Below are 26,761 nucleotides of genomic sequence, written 5' to 3' on the forward strand. Positions count from 1 at the left end.
AGTTGTAAAACCCATACTTTTGTATGGATATGAAATTTGGGGGCATGGTAATGTTGAAATTATAGCTGAAAGAATCCATCAGAAATTCTGTAAGCTTCTTTTGAAACTGAAAAATTCCACACCTAGCTATATGGTATACGGAGAACTTGGTAGATATCCTTTAAATTAAAAATAGTATCTTATTGGTGTAAATTAGTATCTGCTAAAGAGACTAAGTTATCTTCTATCGCATATACACTATTAAAACACTATTTACTGTTAATATTGTATGTACATTTTTTGTGAGTAAAGTTAAAAATATATTGGATGAATGTGGTTTTTCAAATATTTGGATTTTTGAATGTTTTGGTAATGATGTATGGTTAAAAAATGCATTAAAGTTGCGATTACAAGACCAATACAAACAGTTGTGGAATACACAATTTCAAGAGTCTACAAAATCAGTAAATTATAGAATTTTTTAGTTAGAATTAAATTTTAAAAAATATTTCGATATCTTGGATATGCACGAAAGTATTATTTTATGTAGATATAGAACCACAAACAACAGACTCTCAATAGAGACAGGGAGGTGGAATAATGTTAAAGGGAAAATTCGCGATTTTTTACTTATCATCTTATTATGTTCATAATACCATTAAAAACATATTCACCAAGTTTTATCTGGATATGAAAACTAATAAAGAAGAAAATTGGGAATTATTAATCCTATTTATTCAAACTTCCTGACTTATGTGACGTAGTTTAAGTCTTTTTGCATGCCGGGAGTGGATTAATCTCATTTAAAGTCTTGTTCGTTAATCATCTAATAACGCGATTTAAAGCGCATCAACGACTTTTGGTGTAGCTATTAACCAACTAACAATTCAGAAAGAAAAGTGATCAGCCGTGCATTTTTTTAAATTAAAATTTACGATTTATATTTTAAGGATTTCTGATATGATTATAGTAATAAAAGCAAATCATACAATAGAATTTTTTTATGATTTTTTTTTTCGACGGATATTTTGAATAACATATATAACTGATAGTATATAGAAATTCACGTTTGTATTCTCCCCTATTACTTCAGTCGAGGATTTGTCTTACTATACAAATCCTTGCTTCAGTCTAGTACTGTGTAAATACAATGCATGTGTATTATGCTGACACCACCTGGTAAAGGCGTGGTTAAATTCACGGTAATTAAAAGATTAGCATTATGTAATTTTAATCCTTTGATCTTCACTAGGGTTTACTCCTGGTTTGCCCACTTTTAATTATACCAATTATCTATTAGTAAAGAAAAACAAAAAAGACAAAAGGTTTAATGAGCATACAATTGTATAGTCTGTTCCAACTTGGGTATATTGTTTATTAGTGTTTTCTATATATTCGGGTATTTTTTATTTTACATTTTCATTTGTATAGAGAAATAATAAATAAATCAAATATTTGTTCTCTCAATAATTTAATATCAATTCAATCGATTCATTTGTGTACAACAGTTACTAATGATTAAACATTGACATTCAGTTATAAAAGTGTCTTAATAATTCCATAGTTTTTGAATGATTTTCATATAAATGCATCAATACAAGTTGTCTTTTATTGCAATCATAATTTATACAATATATGAATCAAGTTTATATAAATGCATTGCATAAGGAAATAAATAAAGCTATATGGTAAAAAAAGTAATATGGGGCACTATATGTATAATGATGGGAAATGCAATCTTTTTTATATATATATTTCAAAAGTCACAAAACAATATATTAAAAAAGTCAGTAATTACAATATTTCACGAAGTTGTTCAGTTCAAATGGAAAAGATGGGATGCTGTGTCAGAGTAATCTATCACGATGAGTCCTTGTTGGTATCTGTCTTTCAGTAGTTGGAGTCTGGTGTCTATTACTCTGTATCTGCGTATTTTTGGTGGGCGGGCTCCTCCTGCTGCATACTGGATAATGTTACATTCTGTCAGTACCTGGGTCTTCTTCAGTTACTCAATGATCTCGTACATGTTGGGGTTGACATGTTGGAGTCTCTTCTTAATTTTGATGTGCCATCCTTCCAGGTGATTGGTGGTGCGTGGTCCTTCTGTGTAGTAATGGTTCCATAGAAAGCGATATCCTTCAACCCAGAACTCTGTCACGTCATCAGTAAATGATGTTGTAGCGGGTATGTTGTCAGCTTCACCAATGTCTTCTAAAGTTTTAAGCTAAACAGCCTCAACAAGGCGGGTTGGAAGGTGTAATACCACCATCGATTTCCCCCTATTAGTCTTTGTAAAATTTGCACTTTTTAAAAAATTGTGCATAATTTATCTGTGTTTCAAATAAAGAAATACTTGACATGAGTAAAGTTTTATCCTGTCCAGTACTATGGTTGCTGTTTAGTAGTCAGTAAATTCTGTTTCTGGTGAAGTTGTTATTGATGTTGGTGTGTCAAATGTAAAGCTTTTCAGAACAGTATATTTATTAAATATTAAAAAAAAAAATTAATAATAAAGAGAAATTTAAATGACATTTATTTTAATCTTCACTTTCATTATTTTACTTTTTCACTTTTTTTTCAGAATGTACCAACAATAAAAACTATTCGCTGATAAAGTGTAAAAATATTATACATTTTCTATACACACATTGGTCTATTTTTTACTTTTTTTTTGTTAAATACAATACATTTTCCTGCTAAAAACTATATAAAATATAAAATATTTTTGCATTTTTCCTTGATTTAATAGCAGATTGTAGTATCTTTTTTAAAATTTTACAGGTAAATAAAAGGTAAAAAATATGACTATAATTCAGAAATAAACTATAATTGTTAAAACAACAAATCCCCCTATGTTTACATATGCATGTAATTAAAAGTGGGCAAACCAGGATGACACCTTCACTAGAGTGGTGTTTGTCCTCAAGGGTTCACCGTTGCAGGTATGAGACAGATTTTTTTTAATTATTAAGGGAGGAATATGGTGGCAAAATACCTTAATCGGCGTTATATATATATTTTTATAACATTTTGCATTTGCTCAGTTTTTAAATAAATAGGTGAGTATTTTGTTGTAACATCGAAATTCTGAATCACTTTTAATAAAATAATTATATAAATATTATAAATGGCCCACGAAAACGAGCGTATAAATCAAGACAGTACTATTTTAAATTATCATCGGTAACCTTGAATATTTAAATGTGCAGAGAAAATTATCAGTTACAAAAATATAGTTTTGTCGTCCAAAGCGATTTTCATTTACCTAATCAGGAATGACAACGTATTTATATAATTCTTAAGCTATTTGACCAACGATGTTTAAAAAAATTAACAGAATCAATCTAACGTCAACTTTCCTTTTTTAAATGGAGACAGAACGTCGAAATCAATTTTCACTGTGCTTGATATCTTGTACCTTTGTAAGACTTATCATTCATTCATAAACCCACTCTAAACCAGAGACATATATACGTCTGTTTAAACTGACAAGAAAACTCCTAAAGCGGACAAGCAGTATATTCTGTAAATTTCTGAGATTTAATACAAAGAAATAAAAAAAATCCCGAAATGAATTTGATCCTGGAAAATATTCACATCCTCATTCGGTCTGAAAAAAAGATACGAATTTGGTATACAGAACATGCAGAAGTGTGAATGTTATAAAACCATTATAAATATGAACATGTATACGTAAGACCTCATGGGACGTCACCTAACCACATTCAGGTAATATACAAGTAGCCGCTGTTATACCCGGAAATGTCAAGGTTAATCATAGATAGATAGACATGACCTCAGACCACACCTACCCCCCCCCCCCCCCAAATCGAGGAACAGTATATCTTACAATGTGTATATTCCTGCAAAAATAAAAATAAAATGATAAAAAAGAAAGAGATGAACGGTAAGTCACATCAGATTCAGATATTTATATAGTTGCTTGTCGTTAAATAGAGATCTAGTGTATACATGTCTCTGCGTTAACTTATAAAAATAACAGGAAATAATAAACTTGAAATAGATTTATGATGAATACTAAATGCAACTGCGACACCCCTTTTTATCACAGCGTACATGCATGCATTTAAATGACTGTCCGTTATGCGATTTAGAATGACAATCGTACGTACAATCCTATAGTTCATGGTGAGTCCTTTTCTATCTGATATGCGACTTTTCGTATTTATATTTTCTCTTATATTACCGGTACTGTCATTTAATATCTAATGCATAAGTGCAATATTAAGAGTGGTTAAATCCCCTACAAGCTAACTAAATAAATAAATCAACCCTCTAGCTGACCAGACGTTAATTCAACTTCCATCAGTCTATCCGGAGTGAAGTTTCTTTATTTCTTCAAATAGGCTTTTGGGGATCATTAGTGCACGTCCAGTGGCATATATATATAACATGCATGTCGGACCAGGAAAATGTGATGATGACGAATTTCTTAAACTGTTCGAAATAATCTTATTGAAATATAAATCTGTGATTTTACTATGTCTATAGCTTCGATGAACCAAAGCAAGTTAGATATCGACCTGTATTTAAATCAGATTGGTTCTGGATGTTTCTCTCGTATATTCAATATACTTGTATGATATTAGTTCTATATTGCGACTATCCATAGTTCCGTATTGAACCTTCCATCTAGGCGTATAAACCAATGATCGACAAGTGCCGCACATTTTGTTAAATCAATATTTGTATGTTTCAAAATGTCCATAATTATTGACAACGAGTATATACTTACATTTTCCCCAATTTACCCTTGGAAAATGTGTAAATATATTTTTATTTCATCAAATCTTTTTTTTTTCAATTATTTAAATTTTCATAAATATCATTCTTTACACAAAAAATGTTATTTTATAAACAAGCGTATGAGTTTAGCAATGACTAGTATATCACTATCGGATACGCTATACAAAGTTGTATATTACCTGATAGATTCAAAATGGAAGTTACATGTTATCGGCCGTGTACACTGATCAATACCCCCAGAAAAGAAGTGATGCACGAACTTGTTTTATGTAATTGTGTAATAACAGTTTTAAAGCCCGACAGGAAATCGCTTGAATACCTGTACGTGTCACCTCACAATACCTCTGGGAACAATTCCTTTAGCCATTCTGGTGATCAGATAAGGAAAGGTCCGAATTTATTTTAAAAAGTTTATTACATAAAACAATTATGAACAAACTAGATTTTCAAAAACAATCTTACACGGAACACTTATTTATAACTTTGACTTTTTAACTCATTTCAATTTCTTGTTTTAAATACTTCGTAAACAAAACAGTTTCAAAACGACAGACCATACTATTAGTACTAGTTATTTAAAAAATAATATATATAAAATTACATTTTCCGTATCAAGTTAGTTAGGAAAGGTTGCACAACCATGTCTATCATAATCTTTTTTGTGACCCGGGAAACTGTTTATGCTTTCCTTGTCGGATAAAACAACCGTACGCTTGACAAGATATCGACACTCAATTACGGCTACGTTAGGTTACTGCTTGTTTTGGTCCTTTGTGATTTATAGATATATCGTGGTCAATATTCGGGGAAGATGTCAAAATGGCCGCATGCGGAGAATTGATACTCTAAATTTAAAATCGATGTTGATCTCTTAACTTGTAGAATAAAACTTTAATATCTATGAATTTGTGCTTTTTTATACATAATGAACAGAATATGAATTTTCATATTTTTGCGAAGTTTCCCTTTAATAGAAATGATAGAAAATGTCATTTTTGTAAAATTGGTAGCATTGGAGACGAATTTCATTATCTGCTAGAATGTCCATTTTTTAACAACAGTAGAAAATTATACCTTGATAAGTACTATTTGGCTCGTGTTAATACACTAAAGTTTAGAAAATTGATGAGCAAATTAAACAAAAAGTCAGAGCTAAAAAGATTATGTAAGTTTATAAAGTGTATAAATGAACATGTGGGTCCTCCTAGCTAAAATGTATATTATTTGGAAACCACTGTATTATATATATGTTTTGTAAATAGATGCATATTCATGTACATATTTTGCACTCTCTCTGTACCTATGTATCTGCAATGGTTATGGGAATAAAGATATTGGTATTGGTGTATATGAATTCGTCAAGCTTCGGTGGGTTCAATCAACACTATGATAACTGGACACATTACACAAAAGCCGGCGCGTGCCATGAAAATGTTAATAACTCTTTCATTTCTAAATACATTTACACCAAAATTTAAATATATGCTCTTTATTTACAACATTATCATACTGAATGACCTTGGTACTTATATGACTGTTCCATCATGGGCTTAGTGCAGTTTCCAGAGCTTAGTGCACCAAGGCGGCCTAGGTGGTGTTTAGACGTACCGGGTAAATCAGTCTTCAACAAGAAACAGGGGCGTGTTTTTTTTGTTCTTCAGTAGTGATCCAGAAGAGGTTCATTTCTGTTTTTTTTGCATTTAGAAGATCTTCTGGCTCTCTTCTAGCTCTTCTTTTTAAATAGGTAGTTTAGACGGCAGAGGCACATAACAAAGATGGCGACGCTTAGTCTAAATGACATTAATAAATTTATAAATGCAGATATAATAGAATGTGAGTTGTGTGATAAACGTTTTTATGGTATGGCAACCTTAGTAGGACATTCCTATATGGACAATAAGCTTAATAAATACAAAAACTACATGGACAATAACAGTAAGGGGACGACTCTTTAATATTCTAGGAAAGGGAATGGGGCAGGAGGATTTTTTGCGTTTTTTTTATAATCATTTTAAATTTTTAATCTTTCGCTAAGCATGCCTTTTTTCCAGCTCTTACCAGGCCACCGTATTCATATTCAAAATCCTCCTGCCCCCCTCTTCAAAAAATCAAATGGTTTTCCCCTTATTTAACACGAGTTTAAATTGATTGGTTGTTGGTTACTTATTTTTAACTTCCAGTGACTAATATTTCATACATGTTCAGAAAACAGTCAGGTATAGAATATCAAAACTAGTAAGGAGATGTGGCATGATTGCAATTAGGCAACTATCAACCGGAGTTAAAATGAAGTAGTGTCAGCAATTATAACCAACCGCACGGCCTTCAACAATAACAAAAACCCATACCGTATAGTCAGCTATAAAAAGCCCCGACATGAAAAATGTGAAACAATTAAAACGAAAAAAATAACGGCCTAACTATATATATCAAAACCATTTTCAAAAAAATCAAATATGAGTTGATAGATATGAACAACAACCACCACTGAACTTCAGGCTCCTGACTTGGGAGAATGTGGCAGGGTTCAACATGTTTATGAGCGCTCAACCCTCCCCTAAACTGGGACAGTGGTGTAACAGTACAACATAGAAACAAACTGTAAAAGTCAGTTGCAATTGGATAAACTCAAAAAATCGGTACGAGGCACAAAAACAACTAACATTAAGAGGATAAACGTAAAGCACCGAAATAAGAGTTTTTGCTGTAACTGAACGGCTTGTAATCATGCTCTCCCAGACTAAAGTATCAATCAGTACACAACCAACGGATTTAGTCATAAGCAGTCTGAGAAACGCCATAACCTTGTATACTAGTACCTTAAAAACATATACAATTAAGGTTCTCAAAAAGTGGTGGTCCGAAGGTTTTAACCTTCGAAATATTGCAAGGACCGGCACAATTTTGGTATTATGAAATAGAAGTAATAGTTATAGGACCAGTAGATTTTTCTTCAAGGACCAACAGGGTATAAAGATTTTGAGAACTCTGCGATATCTTTTATATACAATGCTTATAGACAAAATGTCCTTTTCGATCATATACCAGACAAACATTGACAAATTCTTGTATGATTTAAGATTATTCCAAAAAATGTAATGGTCTCAGCTTTGAACCGGATTTGTTTATTAAAATTAAGTTAGAATAGCATAAAAAAAAATTTCACGTATACACAGCGATTTTTTCCAACAATTTTCTTTGTCTTTTCACTTATTATATAATTACATCAATGCCAAAACAGAACACTATTAAAGTTATGTCTACCGAATGAACTGACGTAACTAAATTTTCTAATAAATCATCGTAAACTTCGTTTATGTTATCCAAGTTCTACTATATTCGACGGCAAATTGAATTTTTGTTTTTTGCTTCTTCTACAGAATATCTCCAGAAGAGGTCCAGATTCATTTTTTTGGACTCTTCACCAGAAGACATTCTGGAGATGTACAGAAGAGGCCAATAAAACACGCCCCAGGTGTCTACACGAAATGTCAAGGTCTAAACGTCATGAGTTTATATAAAATTCGTGAATACAATAAACAAAAACAATTATATGAAAGAATCTAAATAATATTATAAATACTCATTATTTTACACATATTCGAGGGATCAAAATAATCAGTTCTACAAATTGCTGTTAAATGAAATATTTAAACCAATTTTACAAATATTTATACCTGCCTCTGCAAAATTTCATATTGACGGACCACATTATTTTTTTTATCGTTAGAGACACTGTTGCAAAGCTCATTTTCCGTTCACTTTAAAAACCTACCAAAATTGCCTAAACTTTTAACCTCAGACTAGACAGCGTGAAAGATCAATACACTTTGGTAAGCGTACACATGGCATTTTGACAAACCGGTAAATAATAATGTTTTCGCCAGGGGATATGAATTTGACATTAAACGTCCTTCAGTAACTTTACAATACCCAGCCGTGTCATTTCCGTATATTGTAGATGGAACGTGTGACATGTATACACCAGCAATACCAATACAGGTGAATTTTACCTTTTTGAAAGACTCCAAAGAGGGGGTACATTGCATTTGCGCCAATTTTGAAAAAAAATCAATCTTTCATTTGCGCCAAAAAAATAAAAACTACATTGGCGCCATTTCACAGGTAACATATAACGGAAAAGTTTTAAATATTCATTGTTACATCGTGAATATGATTGTTTAAGTATTCCCCATGGATACGGTACGTCTAAACACCGCTCAGGACATACAAAGTGCACTCAGGAGATGAAATAGTTGTTTTAGTGAGTATTGAGAATAAAGATATACAAATTCAATAAAATTTGATATTCAGTAAACATTGTTTTTGTTTATTAAGTTGATTTGGAGAGAGAAACAAAAAAATCCCAAAGAAAAACAAAAATCGAACTTGTTACAGAAAAAACAGCAACTATAAAATAACACGATTTTTTTAATTTTCTTTATGCATGAACTGCAGACCACAACAAAATTAATTTAGCCATCATCATATCATATAGGTATCCATAGAAATTTTTTTTTATTATTTTTTTCTCCATAAACGTAAAATTTACTATGCATAATTTAAATTTAACTACATTAAACAATTCCTAAAAACTTAAAACATCGTGTTATTAATTTTAAACGTAACACTGTACTAACAACACAGTTCTGCAAAAAAATTCTGGGGGTTAGGTCATCGACCGCAAATTTCATGGTCTATGGTGAACTTGGCCGATTTCCTATCGAAATTAGTATAAAGATGAAAATGATTTGTTTCTGGTACAAACTTGTAACAAATGTTGATAAACTGTCTGGAAAACTCTACAAGCTTATGTTTAATTTATTTGAAAATGGAAATAATTCTTTTAAGTGGATTAATTATATAAAATCTATTTTTGATGAAACTGGTAACAGTGAAATCTGGCATGTACAAGGAAACGTTAATTTTGAATTTTTTAAAAATTAACGTTAAACAAAGACTCCATGACCAGTTCATACAAAAATGGTTCTCGGATATCGATAACTCATCAAGGGGGAAGTTCTATTCAAAATTTAAGACTGACTTCTGTATGGAACCCTATCTAATTAGACTTAGTAGACTCTATATTTGCAAACTTCGCACTTGCAATATCAAATTTCCTATCGAAACGGGGAGATGGAATAGAATTCCAGAAATTGAAAGAAAATGTAAGCTTTGTAAGACTGGTCTTGGAGATGAGCATCATTACATAGCGCTTTGTAACAATGCTGATGTTATTGAAGTAAGAAATGCATATATTCCTAATTACTACAGAATCAACCCAAATATCAACAAACTTTATGGAATGTTGAAATATTGCAACTTAAATGTATTAACTAACCTTTCTATTTCCCTTCAAAAAGTTGAAAAACTACTGCTTTCTCTGTAAATCATCACATATGAATATTTATATATGTTACACTTTTTGTTACTATCCATTATCATTTTATTGTGTTCATGTGATCACGTGGTTATTTAAACTTTACAGATTGCACGGACTTTTTGCGATCTGGTCAATAGATGTAGTATACATTTAGTTTTGTAAAAAAAAAATATTTTATATTGTTTTATTTTATGTATTCTACTCATTTCGCTTCTATGTTATTTGTAAATTTATGTGTATTTGTCGCTCCTGTTACGCAGGAAATCTGCGTCTGAGTGTATTTTGAATAAACAGTAAACAGTAAACACAATTCATAAACAACAATAAAGATAATCCAATCAATTTTGTTGATTGAATAATTCACGGCTCAGTAGTTGTGTAATCAGTGACACGTGCCCTCATTATTTTATAAGAATTGACATATCTATCTAAGTTCGATTTCAAATTCTACCAAAATTTAACTCTTAAATAAGTAGCATGTAACGAATATATACAGCCATCCTGTGTGCAAATACGATGCCTATAAAGGGCCCTGAGTGCACTTTGTATGTCCTGAGTGCACTCAGGAGGTCCTGAGCAGTGTTTAGACGTACCCGCATGGATAACTTATTTTAAAAAGTTCATACTTATTGTTTAATATAGAACTGCGAGTCAGATAGGTTTAAAATTATATAGTATTCGCATGTTTGAGGTGTCAAGATGGATGGATCTGTAATAGTTATACACCGAGGGATAGGTGTGTCTGGATAAGAAACCCCGTCGGCCGGAGGCCGGAGGGGTTTCTTATCCAGACACACCGTATCCCGAGGTGTATAACTAACTTACACCCCATTCTAAACCCTATATTTGTTAACATTGATTATCAAATGAAAAAAAAAACCGATAGCATATTTATTGACAATATCAAACCATGATTTATAAAAATATTTTTTTTTATTACATGAAACCCCACTAGTAACCTTTCTTTGGTTATCTTCGTTCAAACTTTGACAAGTGAGTATATTTTAGCTTATTGAAATGTTAGATTTTTTTTGAATATTCGATATATGACAATAGCGCAAAAAGTATCAAATATATTTTAATAGAGAAAAAAAATGACTGTAGCTGTAATAACTATATTTTTATTTGTTTTTTTATTGTGTCGCTCTTTGATGACCATTTATGAAACCTGCATTTTCGTCTTTCATTCTTACGTACGTCTAGAAATTTACAGAACTCAAATCTTATATATGAATAAAAGGAGTTGTCGGTTTTATTTACGTCAATAATATAGCAAACAAACCACACAAAAAAAAAACAAAAGACATCCAGAGGGCAAAGTGGATTTTTCGGCTTGCAGTACAAACTTTAAGTATAAGTATAAAGAACAGTTATATTATAACTATACCACGTCAAAATTTTTCTCGTTCATTTCATTCCATAGTAGAGTGAAAAATGACTTACTTTCATTTGACCTTTAAAGAGGCAGAATTAGTTGACACAAATTTTGAAACTTATGATAAACAAGAAATCACAACTTATTAATGTTAGTGTACCTGAAACGAAGGTAACAACCTATCTGGTAAGTTATATTATTCAAGGACGTATATTATAGTTATATGAAATACAATTTTTACATTTCTTTACGGTCCTATGTTTTATATATAACGGTCTTTCTATATTTAAATGAGATAGGGTAATACCCATTGAATTCCTTTCTGCACGGGCGATCTCGGCAGTCAGTATATAAGGAAAATTTAAGGTGTGTTTGACAATGCGACGTTCGTTACAAGATAGTAAGGACTAGGTTAGTTTGTTATACTATCAGGGGCGGATCCAGGATTTTGGAAAGGAGGGGCGTAGCGGAGCGAGGCGAAAAAATTTTTGGACCTTTTTTTGGCTAAAAAACATAAAATAAGTGTAAAATGCATTTTATAGTTAAAGTGTAGGGGTTGGACATTTTTGGTGCCGTATTCTTTCCATTAATTGTCTATTATAAAATGATTGGATGGATCCAAAGCTATGTACTAATTAATATATTTGATGTGGGATTTGTCAGTAAAAAATGGACATGAAAAATTCTCGTTTGTTGTATGGTTAGTTAGCATAACCTCACAGATTTCTTGTTGTAAACAAGATATACGGCTATTCAATGAAATTTACAATACGACCGACACGAAGAAAGACAAACAAGCAATTTTTTATCCAAATGTTTGGTTGAAATGTTTCAACCAACAAGGGAAGTGAGGGGTTCCAAATCAACCAAAGGCTACGAATGAGTCGGAAATGACAATGAAGTTGTGAATGACGGTCGACACATGGAGACATATAGGCCACACCCAGCAGGCAGGTTGCAGTCGGGCCTTGAAAAAAGTATTCAGTATATCAGTTCGGCGAAACAGACATTCCGGTCAGATATGGGATTCACATGCAACCCCCCAAAAATAAATTACGCCCTTTTTTTATTCATCATGTTCATTTAATGCTAAATAATTTTGTTGAAAATATTTTTTTCTAATTGCAAAAAAGTGGACAAGATTATTGTTTTCAATCCAGATACGGCCAGTATTTTTATTTAAGGCAAAAATCAGGGTCAGAATTTTTTCTCTAAAATATCTTAGACTGCCCCCTCAAGTCAAATGGTCCGTACCTTAGTCTTTAAATCTATATCTAGAACTTACTGACTGGGGATCACTATTCAGCAATATTATTAATGGGCTGGGACGTGTGGGGTTAAACATGTTTTCGTAGGTAAATAATATTGCTGTGGAAATTTTTTTTTTCATGAGAGTGTAATAGAGTATTACTTTCTGCTGGGTGGAATTATGAAATAGAAGTCAATACGTTCTTGCTCGATACTTTGTCGCTTTGAAGGCGTCATGCTTGTCATCCTCAGCCTAAGCAATGTGTTACTGTAATTTGAATTTCAAAATGACTGAGTGACGTTTTTTTCGACGTACTGGTCAACTCCACCGTAGCGAATCACATGACTTTGACATAATCAATAATATATTACAGTAAATACGAGCGAAAAATATCTTTATAAGTAAAGAATTGTCGCATAAAAATTAAATACACTGGAAATGGCAAAGTTCGCGAAGTCTAGTCCGATAAATCATTTTACAAAAAAAAAAAAAAAAAAGTGCAGGCAAAGGGGGGGCGTACGCCCTCTACGCCCCCCTCTGGATCCGCCACTGACTATTCCCCTCCCACCCCATTTAACAATCTTATGTATGTAACATTATCGTTTCTTTTCGACATGTGTATGGTAAAAAGTTATGCCTTTTTGTATGGCTGATTGTATATATTTATGTTGAACATGCATATGTTAAATTCAAGGCGATCTTGTAGCGAACGCACAACCCTATACTGTGTTTGGTTTTTTCTACGATATCTAGTTAAGAAAAAACTTTATTATCGGAGGGGTGAAACGAGGGAGAAAAAATATGTATTTTATACACATTAAGGGCGTTAGCCCGAATGAGTGCGTATTACTTACACCAAGATAAATTGAATATTGTCAATGCAGAATGACAAATTAAATAATTTAGGACAAGGACTTTCAATACTAACGGATTCCCTGTTAAGGAGGATATATTTTAACAATTTGACAATATGCTATTGAAATGCATGATAAATGCAGGGTATCCAATTTATTTATCGACATCCTTGTGTAAAAAAAGATACAATATTGCTAGATAAATAGAAAACAAAAACACATTTCCTTGCATAATCCTATCTAAAATTATTGAAAATTATCAAAATTTATAGGTAATTTTTTAACATGATACACCAAAGCCGAATTTTGTATGTTTGCATTACACACTTGCATTGTTTGGATTACCGTATCAATTAGAAAGTAGGTTAGAAAATCACAAAAAAAACAATTAAAGGACAAAACGCCATTATATGGTTTTCCGGATAATGTTTTTTTTTTTGCAAATATTAAAAAAAAATCTAAAACTTTTACATATAGGTAAACATCTAGAGTTACAAATATACCAGCATACATTTTTGATAGAAAAAAAAAAAACATGCTTTCAAAGAAACTTCAGAAATGCCTAGCTCCATGCCTAAGAAATATACATCTATTTTAATGTTCACATTTATTTAACCTCCATTCAACAGTGGGAAGGAACATTTGCCTCAGCTGTGAAATGAATTGATTAAAAACGACTTTAAACATATAGGTTTCTGTCTTGTCAATATCTTAGCATAGAATATGATCAGAATATGGTCTGTGTATAAAACACGTATACCGCTGTAATAAAAGCACGAGACAATTTATACATGTAAATATATGCTACTTCCTACAGACTTTTGTTTTGTTTTTAGTTTTTAATTATTTTTTTGTCATTATCGTATATTTTTTTTAACCACTAAATTTGCGGTTTTGTGATATGTTCGTGCAGTTTTAACAATGTCGTCAATAGTGTTTAGAAAGAAGCTATTATAAAATGTGTTAGAACCTTACACCCAATTTACAATAACCTTGACAAATCTCACTACTAGCCTTGTTTGTAGTCTGCTCGACTGTCTTCTCTACTACTTGATTGTCTATTATTGTCCTTTGTATCCCAATGAATTCTTTAGAAAACTATTTAGTAACGCTTCGAATACTGGGAAATTAGTTGGCTTGGTCGTATAAACTCGTCAATGAGTTGATAAGTCATTGTTATATTATAAATAGCCTCTGACTAAATTTTATTTTCTCTAACTGGTTGGGGCATAGTAGTATTCACCTTATATCAGATTTATAAATAAGCAATCATATGAAGTTCCTTTTCCCTATTATACTTTCAATAGATCTCTGTACCATCGCCCTCCCCCTAAAAAAATACATTTTTTTTATATCTTTATTCTCAATAATCAATAATTTCACAAAAGAATCACATGTACAAATTTAATTGAATTGATTATAAGGATATGTATAATATACTAAGTACAGCAAGTCTTTTACAAATAACAACATCCACGAAATATAGAAATAGACTTGGACGCTGTAACTTGTTCTAGATCGTCACATACTAGTATAGCCATCTCAGTCAATTCACGTGCATAATTCATATGACTATGCAAATAGTCTCATTACTTTAAAACATACTTCACATGTATTCAAGTCTGTGTAATATAGAGGTTGATATGATAAATCTTTATGACGGTGTCTCAAAATAAATATAAGGGTATTTTCGGCGAATCTACTGTGGTGAAAGCCAAAATTGTTCATGACAACAGTGTCCCCGGGACGTAAGCAATATTTTCCAAATCAATCTAATTCATATTAAGCATTAGAAAAAAAGTCAACGAGATAAAATCCATTTGAAGGTCCACCTAAAATATTGAAATATTCTTTTCCAAATGGCCCATGAAGGAGGTTTTCCGTGTGGGCAGCATTGGAAGCATATTTGTGTACCTCTATAGCCTTTTCCCCTACTGGTGAATGTTCGTAAAGTCTATTTCTAGATGAAAAATCCATATCGATGAAAAGAATATGTTAGTCCATTATGAACGTCTGTATACTAGTATCTTTATGCCAAGGTCATATATAAAATAACGTGAAATTAGCATATAGTTTATTATCTATCCGTACACGTCCGTCATTCGTCATTGTCGTCTTTTTTTACATAGTGCACTTAATGTAGTATCTTTCATGGATCAGAATAAACTTTGTTCTTTCGATTATGGTATACCTATATATTTCAATTTGTTGCATTGTTTCTTTGAAAGACATATATGTAGGACTCGGAGGTGCGATGGGGACGCTGAAGTGCGTTGGTCACGCTGAAGTGCTATGGTCTACGCAGAAATGCGATGGTCCGTATGCTGAAGTGCTATGGTCTACACAGAAATGCCATGGTCCGTACGCTGATGTGCGATAGTCTATTTGACGCATGATTGCTAGTTTAAAATCTACAGACGTGCAATTATCATGAGAAGTAGACTTTTTTAATACTAGTATAGTACATAAATTTACATTCTTTTTGTCTATGGCTGCCCTTAATTACAGTTACATACTAAATGCGAGATTGTCTTCTTTGATTTTCTACATGTGGACATAATTCTGCATTATCATTTTATCTAAACATTGTTTCTCTCACGAGTTCCTCGTTTACCGTAATATTGTAATGAAGAGAGTCTGTCTGCGGATCCGTATGTATTTAGAGAATGTCACGCTCCATCGTACGTAAAACATAACCTTTTGTAGATATCGAAAAAAAAAATCACTGCAGAAGGTTGACTTTCCACTATCTACCAATTCTCCCCGTTTCCCGTAGTATTAAAAGTTTATAAGCTCCTTATCAACTTAAAAAACCTTAAAAACTGCTTTAAGATACACATTGACTTCTACATGGACATGAAAAGCATTGCAAATGTAGTTTGTGTAGACCATCGCACTACAGCGTTACCACGATCGCACTTCGGCGTAGCTATCAACAAGATAGCGTAACAATGCCACCATCGCACTTCAGCGTCAAACCATTGCACCTCAGCGTGACCATCGCGGTTCGGAGTACCATCGCGGTTCAGAGTCCTATATATATAAAATAAGGAGAAGTGGTATGATGGCCAATGAGAAAACTGAGGGGAAAACCAGTTGCTATTTTTAGGGGAAGGTGGATTTATTTCTGAGGGAAATTAATTTTCAACTTTGTACGGTTTAGACGTGCAAACATTACCTTTTACTTTTGTACACTTTTATTTACTGCATTGTGTTGGGTAAAATGTGCATTTTCATTCTGTTTGGGCGAGGTTATCTATTTTTAAGTCCTAACCAGGCCAGACTATTAATTTTAACAATTCTGCACCCCCTCCTCAGAATATCAAGTGGTCGTCCCCTCAGATACAGAGTCAAAATAAAGGTGATTACAGCTACTATAGGTAACCATACGGCCTACAACATTATTAGCAAACCCGATAGCCTGAAGTCAGATATTAAAGGCCCCGACATGACAAAATGTGAAACAATTCAAACGAAAAAATCAACGCGCAACAAACATGCCTTCAGAGTTACATGTGATCCATTAGCAAAAGAGATGAGGCAACAAAGAGTAATCAAGTAATTGATGAGCTTTATCAACCACACAAACTATTTTCCCGGTATTCGAAGCGTTACTAAATAGTTTTCTAAAGAATTCATTGGGATACAAAGGACAATAATAGATAATCAAGAAGTAGAGAAGACAGTCGGGCAGACTACAAACAAGGCTAGTAGTGAGATTTGTCAAGGTTATTGTAAATTGGGTGTAAACTACACATATATGTAATAGTTATACACCGAGGGATAGGTGTGTCTGGATAAGAAACCCCGTCGGCCGGAGGCCGGAGGGGTTTCTTATCCAGACACACCGTATCCCGAGGTGTATAACTAACTTACACCCCATTCTAAACCCTATATTTGTTAACATTGATTATCAAATGAAAAAAAAACCGATAGCATATTTATTGACAATATCAAACCATGATTTATAAAAATATTTTTTTTTATTACATGAAACCCCACTAGTAACCTTTCTTTGGTTATCTTCGTTCAAACTTTGACAAGTGAGTATATTTTACAAATGTCAAGTTGTTTTGCATATTCCCGTTAAATCCTGTGCTTATATGGATCAGCAGGTCAATGTTGACTGTTTCGTGTATTCTTATTACAAACAAAAAATGCATCATGCTCCTGGTATACAGTTGTCAATATGGACGGGTATAAGACGGACGACATTTTGTGGTAAGCGTTGTAATTGGTATAAGAGACTAAAGACAAAGACAATATTATAACCCAAAGTACTTACCTGTATCAGTTTAATAAAGGTAATCATAACTGTATTTTATATCTCACGATTTTATCAAAAACAAAAGCCCCCCCCCCCCCCACCCTCTTCTCGAGAATAAACAAACATTCATATTCGAACATACTAAGGGATAGGTGTGTCTGCATTAAAAACCCGACTACCAGACACGCTCAACATACAATATTTAAAATAGAGGAACTCCCTTTTTGGGGACAATAAAGGGCTGATCCCGGGGGTTCCCAACTCAAGAGAAAAGGGGGGTGGGGGTTCAATCATTCAAATGCATTGATCTTTTAAATAAAAGTCGGGTCCAACCCGCGGAACCCCCAACCCCGGATCGGCCACTGGGTAACCTGGGGGGGGGGGGGGGGTGGGGGGGGGGAGGAGGGTGTCCGGGAGTTAGAATCCCCATTATTTATGCTAATTAAAAAATAATCAATTTCTATTGTTACGAATAACAATGGACTTTGTTTGCGGTGTGTAGAAGCAGGGGTTTCCAGAAACCCCGCTCGTCACACCCTGTGGTCAAAATCCATTGTTATTCGTAACAATAGATCTATTCAATTTACACATGTTTCAGAAATAGAAACTATGAAGTATAACAATAGAACTGGGGTGTAAAAACGGAGCTATGATACCATGAAGGTGTACATATGATGTAATTGTGAAATAGCCATTGTAATTGCCAAGTTTTTAATAGTTTAAGGATCATTGATTGTATTACCTTTTGATTATTGGCACGTGCCATCGAACTCAATCTTTATTGACAGAAAATATTAAATAACGAATACATTTATTAATATTACTAGAGGAAGAAGAAGAAGAAGACGAAGAAGAAGAAGAAGACGAAGAAGAATTATTTGTTATAGTGCAACTTGAATAAACAAACAAATATATAATTATTTTATATCAATAAAATTGTTATTAAAATGAAAGAAAGGATTAACGCATTTACAAGGATATATACTCGATGCTGATCTTAAATTAGGTTATATTGTTTTAACGAAAAGTTCTATGAGGATCTGGAGGGGGGTCCTTTATTTCTGTATTCTTTAATTTTTTATGCCGATTTTCTCTATTCTTTAAACTTTTTGTCTATTATTATCAATTCTTTATATTCAAGCACCTTATTATTCTCTATTCTTTATTTTTTTCATCCATTTTCTCTATTCTTTATATTTATTGCCCATCATTCTCTATTCTGTAAACCGCCCCATCACCATCTTCTTCTTTCCGATGGTATGTTATTTATAGTTTTATTGTCTAGTCACGGTCTAAGTGCAGTTTTCAAAATATTAACTGCACTCGGAGACATGGTTCACAGATGCGGCCTTGGTGACTACGCATCACTACGAAATAAAAGCAAAAAAAAAAGACGGTTGTCCAAATATAAAAAGAATAACTCGCACGGGGAATGATTACTAAATGCCACGAAGTAATTATTAAGTTTTAGAGGAAAGTATCGAAAGATAACGAAATTAACGATATAAATTATCTGACATAAAACATATTCGTATTTACGTTGATCGTTCCGATGAAGTTAAATCCAGAAACGTGCTTCAGACGCATGAAATTTATAAGGTGTTTTCACTCTTTTGTTAATGTTATGTTTAAAATGTGCAATTTCTTCTTTAATAAATAAGTAGATACATATATAAATTAACATCAGAAAATAAATCAAAGTACTGAAGTACTGAACATCGGATGACCGCAGGTTCTTGTGGATGGTCAAAAGCACATGTCACAGAAACAGATCACATCTCTTTACCTGAAACTGAGGTTAATTTACAGAGATTTTTTTTTCTTATACAAGTTCGTGCTTGGATGATGAATAAATGACAGGAAATTCAACCTCACCGTAATAACTATTATATTGTAGTGATACAAATCAGTATACCTTAGACTATTATACTAATATAATAATAGTTCCAGAGAATACACTGGTTTGTTGTTATATATTATATTAATATTACGGTTGCATGTATATATAATTTTCATCTATTTGTATATCATACTATTCTACTATTATTATAGTGTAATGCAAGTGCATGGTGGACACTCTTCTGTAAAAAAAAAAATCAAAGTCTTAAAGGCTGTAAAAGCAATTGCTGCCATGTTAATGTTTTGTGGACTTTTATTTTTCATCCATATATATAAGAATTAAACCTGACAGGACAGGAGTGTTGACTAGTGAGAAGCAAGACGGTTTTAACTTTATATCAATATAAGACTTTAGCAGGAAATCATTTTAAATATGTTTTATTTTTTACTAGGAGACAACAAGTTTACCAGGCTAAAGTTGGGGTTAATTATACATGTGCTGAAACATATAACTGAAAAAAAAAATCATTATGGATTATCCCCTGGTAGTGTTTGTAACTGGGCAATAATTTCCTTTATTGATTTAATTTAACCATTTTCATAATTAATTTAAATTAACCATTCAGTTAAAACATTTCAACTTTCCAGACGCAAATGTTGAAAAACGGGACAGAAATAAAATATCTTACAAGACATAAACATGTAAAAAATAAATATATATTTCAACTTACTAAAAATATTTTCATAATGTTACTTTGACATCATTTCTTAAAACTAAGTCCCAAACATAATTGCTTAGTTGACATGTGTCATCCTCATGCGATACGAGATAACTATAATTCTGATACAATCCCGAAAAGGGGGGTCATCACAAACAAACATGACATTAAATTGTCATTATACGAACTAGAACAAACAGCTCTATATTGCTTTGATATTTATCAATTTTCAGGAAACATGTGAAATAAATTTCAGGTCCATTTCATTATAGTGCCTAACAAGATTGTGTGAGGTAGACGAAATTGACCTTAAAACGATCGTATTGTCTTTTGATGTCAAAATATAGGCAGATCGGACATATAAGGACTTTATCTAATGACTACATAAATTTGGGATTTATTATTATTATAATATTCAAATGAAACTGAAAATTGTATTTTTTTTTAGGATAAACAACAATTTTACCTGGCGTAGCCGTTCATAAATGTTTTTCTGCATTTATCTTCGAAAAATGGCGTATTTAATGGAATAGAACGTTAATACAGTAAACTTTCTCTTTTTTCTCCGCAATAGGCTATCAAAAATAATTTATCTAATGTGTATGTGGAAAATTATGTGAAAAGATAAAAAGTGGCAATTGTTACCTTTCATACTTTAAGTTTCGTTCATCTGATTCTGACCAATGCTTATATACTAAATATTTATTTATATGCCGCTATTATTGTTGTTGTTACCAATTATGTAAATCAATTGTATCTGATTTTATGCCCTTTATGGGCCCTGTAATTTGGGAAATAAAAAAAAAATCTATTCATTGATAAAACGTAATATGGACTGGTCCAGTGTCCAGTTTGCAGGTCATTTAATTTTCTGTACACATTCATGCACGCTCTGATTTAATCAATATACTCGTACGAAAAAGCATGAACAGTTTGAAGGTAATCTAATAATAACTTAATCCAATCAAATTGCATAAGATTCAATAACAATGTCAAGTCCACATCATAATGAGTAATAGAGGTAAACTGGGTAGGGAGAAAATGACAGATATTTCAAGTTAATATTTATGCAATAACGAATTAAAATTTGTCAACCAAAAGTTTTGCTACAATTTCAAAAACATGTCGTTCTGTATGGGTATAGTTTTCGGATCTTTCATTAGCGTATTTAAGGCTATAAAAAGTTTGGGCTTCAAAAGTTCACACAATTATTGACTTTATACAGAAAATTCGTCCTTGTAAAACATTTAATAGTTCACAAATGATACGCGATTTTAAAGTAAAATTATTTCTTAAAACACTGCAAAAAATTTCATTCATATTGATAAAGTGGTATCGTCATAAAGTGCGTTGAAACGAACAGTGGTATAGCAAACATCGAATTCCCGCACAAAATGTTATCACACACTACAGTAAGGGGAGTCAGTTAAGTTTGTCTATTTTTAGATACTATACAGGTAATCTTTTGACGCTACGTACCTGTGTAGTGATTTTGATTTTACGATAAATTCATGAATGAACGATAATTTTATGAATGAACATGAGCACCTGACCTCTTTCTTAAACACCTATTAAACATATAAAACCGTATTTTTAAAATAAGGAGATAATTCAGTCAAATTTTCAGTACTAAATCAACAACTGAAATGATTCCATTTTTTGATGAAACATCGTACGAACGGAGAACGGAATCGCAGGTATAAAAATGCACTTTTTTCCCTTGTAATGACCGCGGATCTATAATTTTTATAGATCGGTTGAAATCCCAAAACTAATTTGCATAATGGAAATTTAGGCGATAGCAATACATCGGAGTGACCTCAAGGTCATCCTCTGTAAAAATAAAATAAAATCATAAACAGTTATAGGCGAATAATTTATTTCCTCAACAAAACAAAATCACTAATCTCTTAAAAAAAGACCAACAGAAATAAAAAGTCAACCAATGATTTTATGTTTAATTATTAAAAATATACGTTTTTCATTCTAGCATTTATATTGTAAATTTTTTGTAATTAAAATGTATCATCCACATGAAGGGGCGTAACTCCTAATATCATTCTGACACACTAAACGGATCTTAACCCGATCTGAAAATTTTGAACATTACTTTTTATGTTTGGTCTGAATTCGTCTAAAACCGTCTTAACATATCTTGTTTAACAGCTAGAGCCTTCTGTCTTGTTTATCTTGACATGAATGAACGGACTGAACACGACATATCGGAACAGCGTCTGAAAGTCTTAAAAAGTCTTAACGTTTTTCCCTAGCGGTAAATTCAGTCGATTCAGACTTGATCAGACCAAAATGACCGTTTCAGACTGAAATATTGCTACTAGTGTTAGAAACAACTATGTTAAGTTTCATGGAATTGAGATAAGTCGTTCTCAAGTTACGGTGCGACATGTTTACGCCGGACAGACAGACAGACGGACAGACGGACAGACGGACAGACGACATTTGTATACTATAATACGTCCCGTCAAAATTTTGACGGGCGTATAAAAACAAATATGACACACATGAAACAACGACAAACATTGAACTACAGGTTCCTGACTTGGGGCAGGCATTTAAAGAAAGTGCACGCGGCGGAGTTTAACATGTATGTAAGCGCTAATCCCTATCCTAACCTAGTGTATCATAGCACAGCATAAGAAGAAAATGTAAAGACAGTTTTGATTGGCTCAACTAAATAAATCAGTATGACTGGGTAACATAAATCCATCAGCGTGATCTCGGGTGCTTTGGAAGGGTAAGCGGATTCTGCTTAACTTGTGGCACCCGTCGTGTTATTCGTGAAAGTACAAACCCAGTGATTTGTTTTTTTTGGTGGTTTAAGGAAAAGATGACGGGATAATGTTACGACAACTGGAACCTATTCGTCGTCACCTTTGAAACAGATATTTCAAAAAGTTTTTTTTTCAATTGGTGCGTGGTATATCAGAAACTGCAATTAATAAAAAAAAGTTTAATATTCATATGTTCAAATGCACATACACGCTACAAAAACCTGGATAATTCTTAGTTTATAGAATTGTTGCTTTGTTGCTTAGCATGTGCTTGAGAGTTGTCTCATTGGCAATCATACGACATTTTTTTTAATTTTTATTTCTATGTAAGGCTTTTTTTGGCATTGAATATTACCGAATTAAACTTTTTTGACATGATAAATTTGTAAACCTCCATGAATTGTTATAAAACTTGTATAGGAGTTATTCTTCAGGACCAAGATAAAGCAGTGTTCCTTGGAATCATTTGCGAATTTATTATAATACTGCTTCCATTTGAGAACTAAGGAAAAACCGGCGAGTGGTTTTGGGATATCCCCCTTATGTCCGAATTACTGTAAATGTTTTAGTACTTTTTTTCTTAATTTTGTCTGTCGTTCCCCGTTTTCTTACCAAATAACTATGAACAACAATTTGAACTTTAATTTGAACTTTAACTTAATGAATAGCGGTACTCATCCAAAGCGCATTACACAAACGACATATGGAAATCGGTCTAAAAATAGAACATATTATTTTCCAAAATGGTCACGTGGTTTTACTTCGTAGTAGTAATAGGATAACCACATCAAAGAATGACATGACCAAATCAAACACTGAAACAAACACATCATGTAGTGTAAAATCGTCAAATTTTGAAACATCATTACGTAATGTTAAAGCCATATAAAGAATTGACAAATCATTATTACGAAATAACAAAACCACGTCATGTAATGAAACAACTACATAACGTTATGTCACATACACATCAAGTAATGTTAAAACCACATTGCCTAATGACATAACCACATCAAATAATGGTGAAACCACATCGAGTAATGACAGAACCATATTAAGTAATGACAAAACTATATCAAGTTAATACGAAACCATATCATGTAATATCGAAATATCATTATGTAATTACTATTCCATATTGAGTTATATCAAAACATTATTACGTAATGTAAAAACCATATTATGTAAAGACAAACTAATGTAATAATAGAACAACATAACGTAATATCAGAGTTACACATAAGACAGCTGTGGCGTTCCATATTATATTCCTAATACTAATGACTCAATTACAGACAAAATACGTATTTTCAACATTTCAATGAGAGTGCAATGATCACAGCATGCGGTTACACCAGAAAACACATTTTGATAATCTTTGGAAAGCGTTCTGCATTAGCCTTTAGTTTTTGACAAATGGCCCATTTATAAAGCTTTATGTACCTATTCAATGACAGAATTACACACATTTATTTAGATGATATAAAATATATTCTGTGCCAAATAGAGAGGGTTTTCTGAGTGCCTTTTATACTCGCTTTCTTAAACACCCGTCTGGTGTACAAAATTTCAATCCTGGTTTTATTGAGGAGTTTTACGAGAAAAGTGAAAGGTGTCTGTTTTTTAAGTCAAAATTTTCAGACATGAAAAAAAACGCATATACACATGTCAGACTAATTAAATCAATGTCATGACCTCACTCGTATCATTTATCATAGTATCCCTTTCTAAAATCAACGCTTTCTAAATATGTCGTCTAAAAAGGTCGTCTTCGTAAGGCATTCAACCATGAGCCACACCTATACCACTTAACTATGAATAACAGGTAAACAGCGACATTTAATAACTTTCAGTCTCATCCTGATTTAGGACAGAAACATACAAAAAAAAAGCCGACATGTCATTTCTTACATCTTTCTATTTTTGGTTAAACAACGACTCTAAGAAACAAAACATTAGTTTTTAATTTATTTAAATCTTCTAACCATGTATTGAAAATCCAAATCGACCCTGAAAGTTTAACTAAACACATTTTGTGTTTGGTTTTCTTTAAGCTAAGACGTAGCTGCAAAGGAACGAAATAACCACTGGTCGTACGGACATAAAAGCATCATAAACATAATCTTAGTTCCCTGCACCGCCTTTCTTTGATTCAGTAGCAACCAATGAAGCAACGCAATGCCATCATAACAAATATTACGAATATTTAATCCAACTAATGACAACTCCCAAACCATTATTTCAGATAAGAATACTCAATCAGAAAATGGGTTACAGTATGACAGTCATATTTCTTTTTAAATTACAATCCTATATACCTCTTCTTATATTTTTTAAAAGGTTTATCTAATTTTATTCTGTTATGTTTTTTACATACCTTTAAAATAAAGAACAGTTATCCATAACAATATTTTGGAAAAATGTGTAACCATTTTCACGCTTTTTATAAGCTTCTATCTTGTATTGGAAAATTATAAACTCGTTGTTTGTCGTTAAAGGTTGACCTATATAATTTTAAAAAGACAGCCAATTTGTATTTTAAATTTATGGGATTTCGAGTCACTTCCTTCAAAAAGCTAGAAATATGTTTTTTTCTTTTATATTTAAATAAAATATTTATTGTTGTGATGGTGAGTTAAAGTTAGAACTGCTTTTCATTTTAATATTGTGATCTTGCTTGAATTTAAAGATGACATTTTTTATCATTTCCTCATGCAATTCATTTAATACATTCATAAAGTTGAATGACTTAAAAAGATAGGGAAAAAAAATGACAATTAAATCTTTGGCTAGCACAATATCAATGAAAATTATAGAAAAGTTTTAACAAAGCATAACATTTATAAAACAAGTTGTTTACTTTTTTCCAAAAAGCAATCGTGAACACAAATTTGTTTTGGTTGAAAATTGAAAAGGTGTTTATATTTACATTATATTAAGCTGTAAAGATACAAATGTTATTGCACTAATTTGAAAACTATGTAAACGCTATCTAATTTTTATAGAAAAAAAGAAAAAAAGCTTTTTACTAAATGCAGACCTCATTTTGGCAAGATGCCGTCACTGAAGCTTACGCCATATTAAATATATGTTTGCATTTTAAAGTGTAAATCTAGAATTTTCTCTTAGTCGCAAAGTCTGAATGGTGTAAACAGTCGTTAGGAAGGAAAGTTTGGTAAATATATCTACTATATGATGATTATTGATGTATTGTCACATGATGTTGCAAAGACCATGTGGTTTGATTTCATTTAATATCACCAGCCCAGTAGTCAACACTTCTGTGTTGACATGAATTATCATTGATATTGTCATAATTATAAATTAACTGTTCGTGTAACTCTGAGTTTTCGAAATACTATATTTCTGCCCCAGAATAGATTAATTTCATCCAATCTGAAATGTATACGATTTTAATAAATGTTATAATAAATGTTTTTGTTAGAACAAGAATTAGCTTACTTCTCAAGAACCAAGTATTATTTGAGTTTTATATGGACAAAAAACGTTAAAAATATTTTGAGAAATAATCGCATA

The 26,761-nt window shown here is 32.2% G+C and overlaps 1 long non-coding RNA gene across 1 annotated transcript in view; it reads right to left on the bottom strand.

Moving 5' to 3' along the window:
* LOC127703353 (uncharacterized) overlaps positions 1–25,720 on the bottom strand; it is a 43,678-nt gene extending 17,958 nt beyond the window's left edge. The window contains exon 1 of the long non-coding RNA XR_007982956.1: positions 25,602–25,720. This is a non-coding gene — a long non-coding RNA (uncharacterized LOC127703353). The remainder of the gene's footprint in view (positions 1–25,601) is intronic.
* Between the last annotated feature and the right edge of the window lie 1,041 nt (positions 25,721–26,761).

This window comes from Mytilus californianus, unplaced genomic scaffold (assembly GCF_021869535.1).
Source record: "Mytilus californianus isolate M0D057914Y unplaced genomic scaffold, xbMytCali1.0.p SCAF_1, whole genome shotgun sequence".
Taxonomy (NCBI): domain Eukaryota; kingdom Metazoa; phylum Mollusca; class Bivalvia; order Mytilida; family Mytilidae; genus Mytilus; species Mytilus californianus.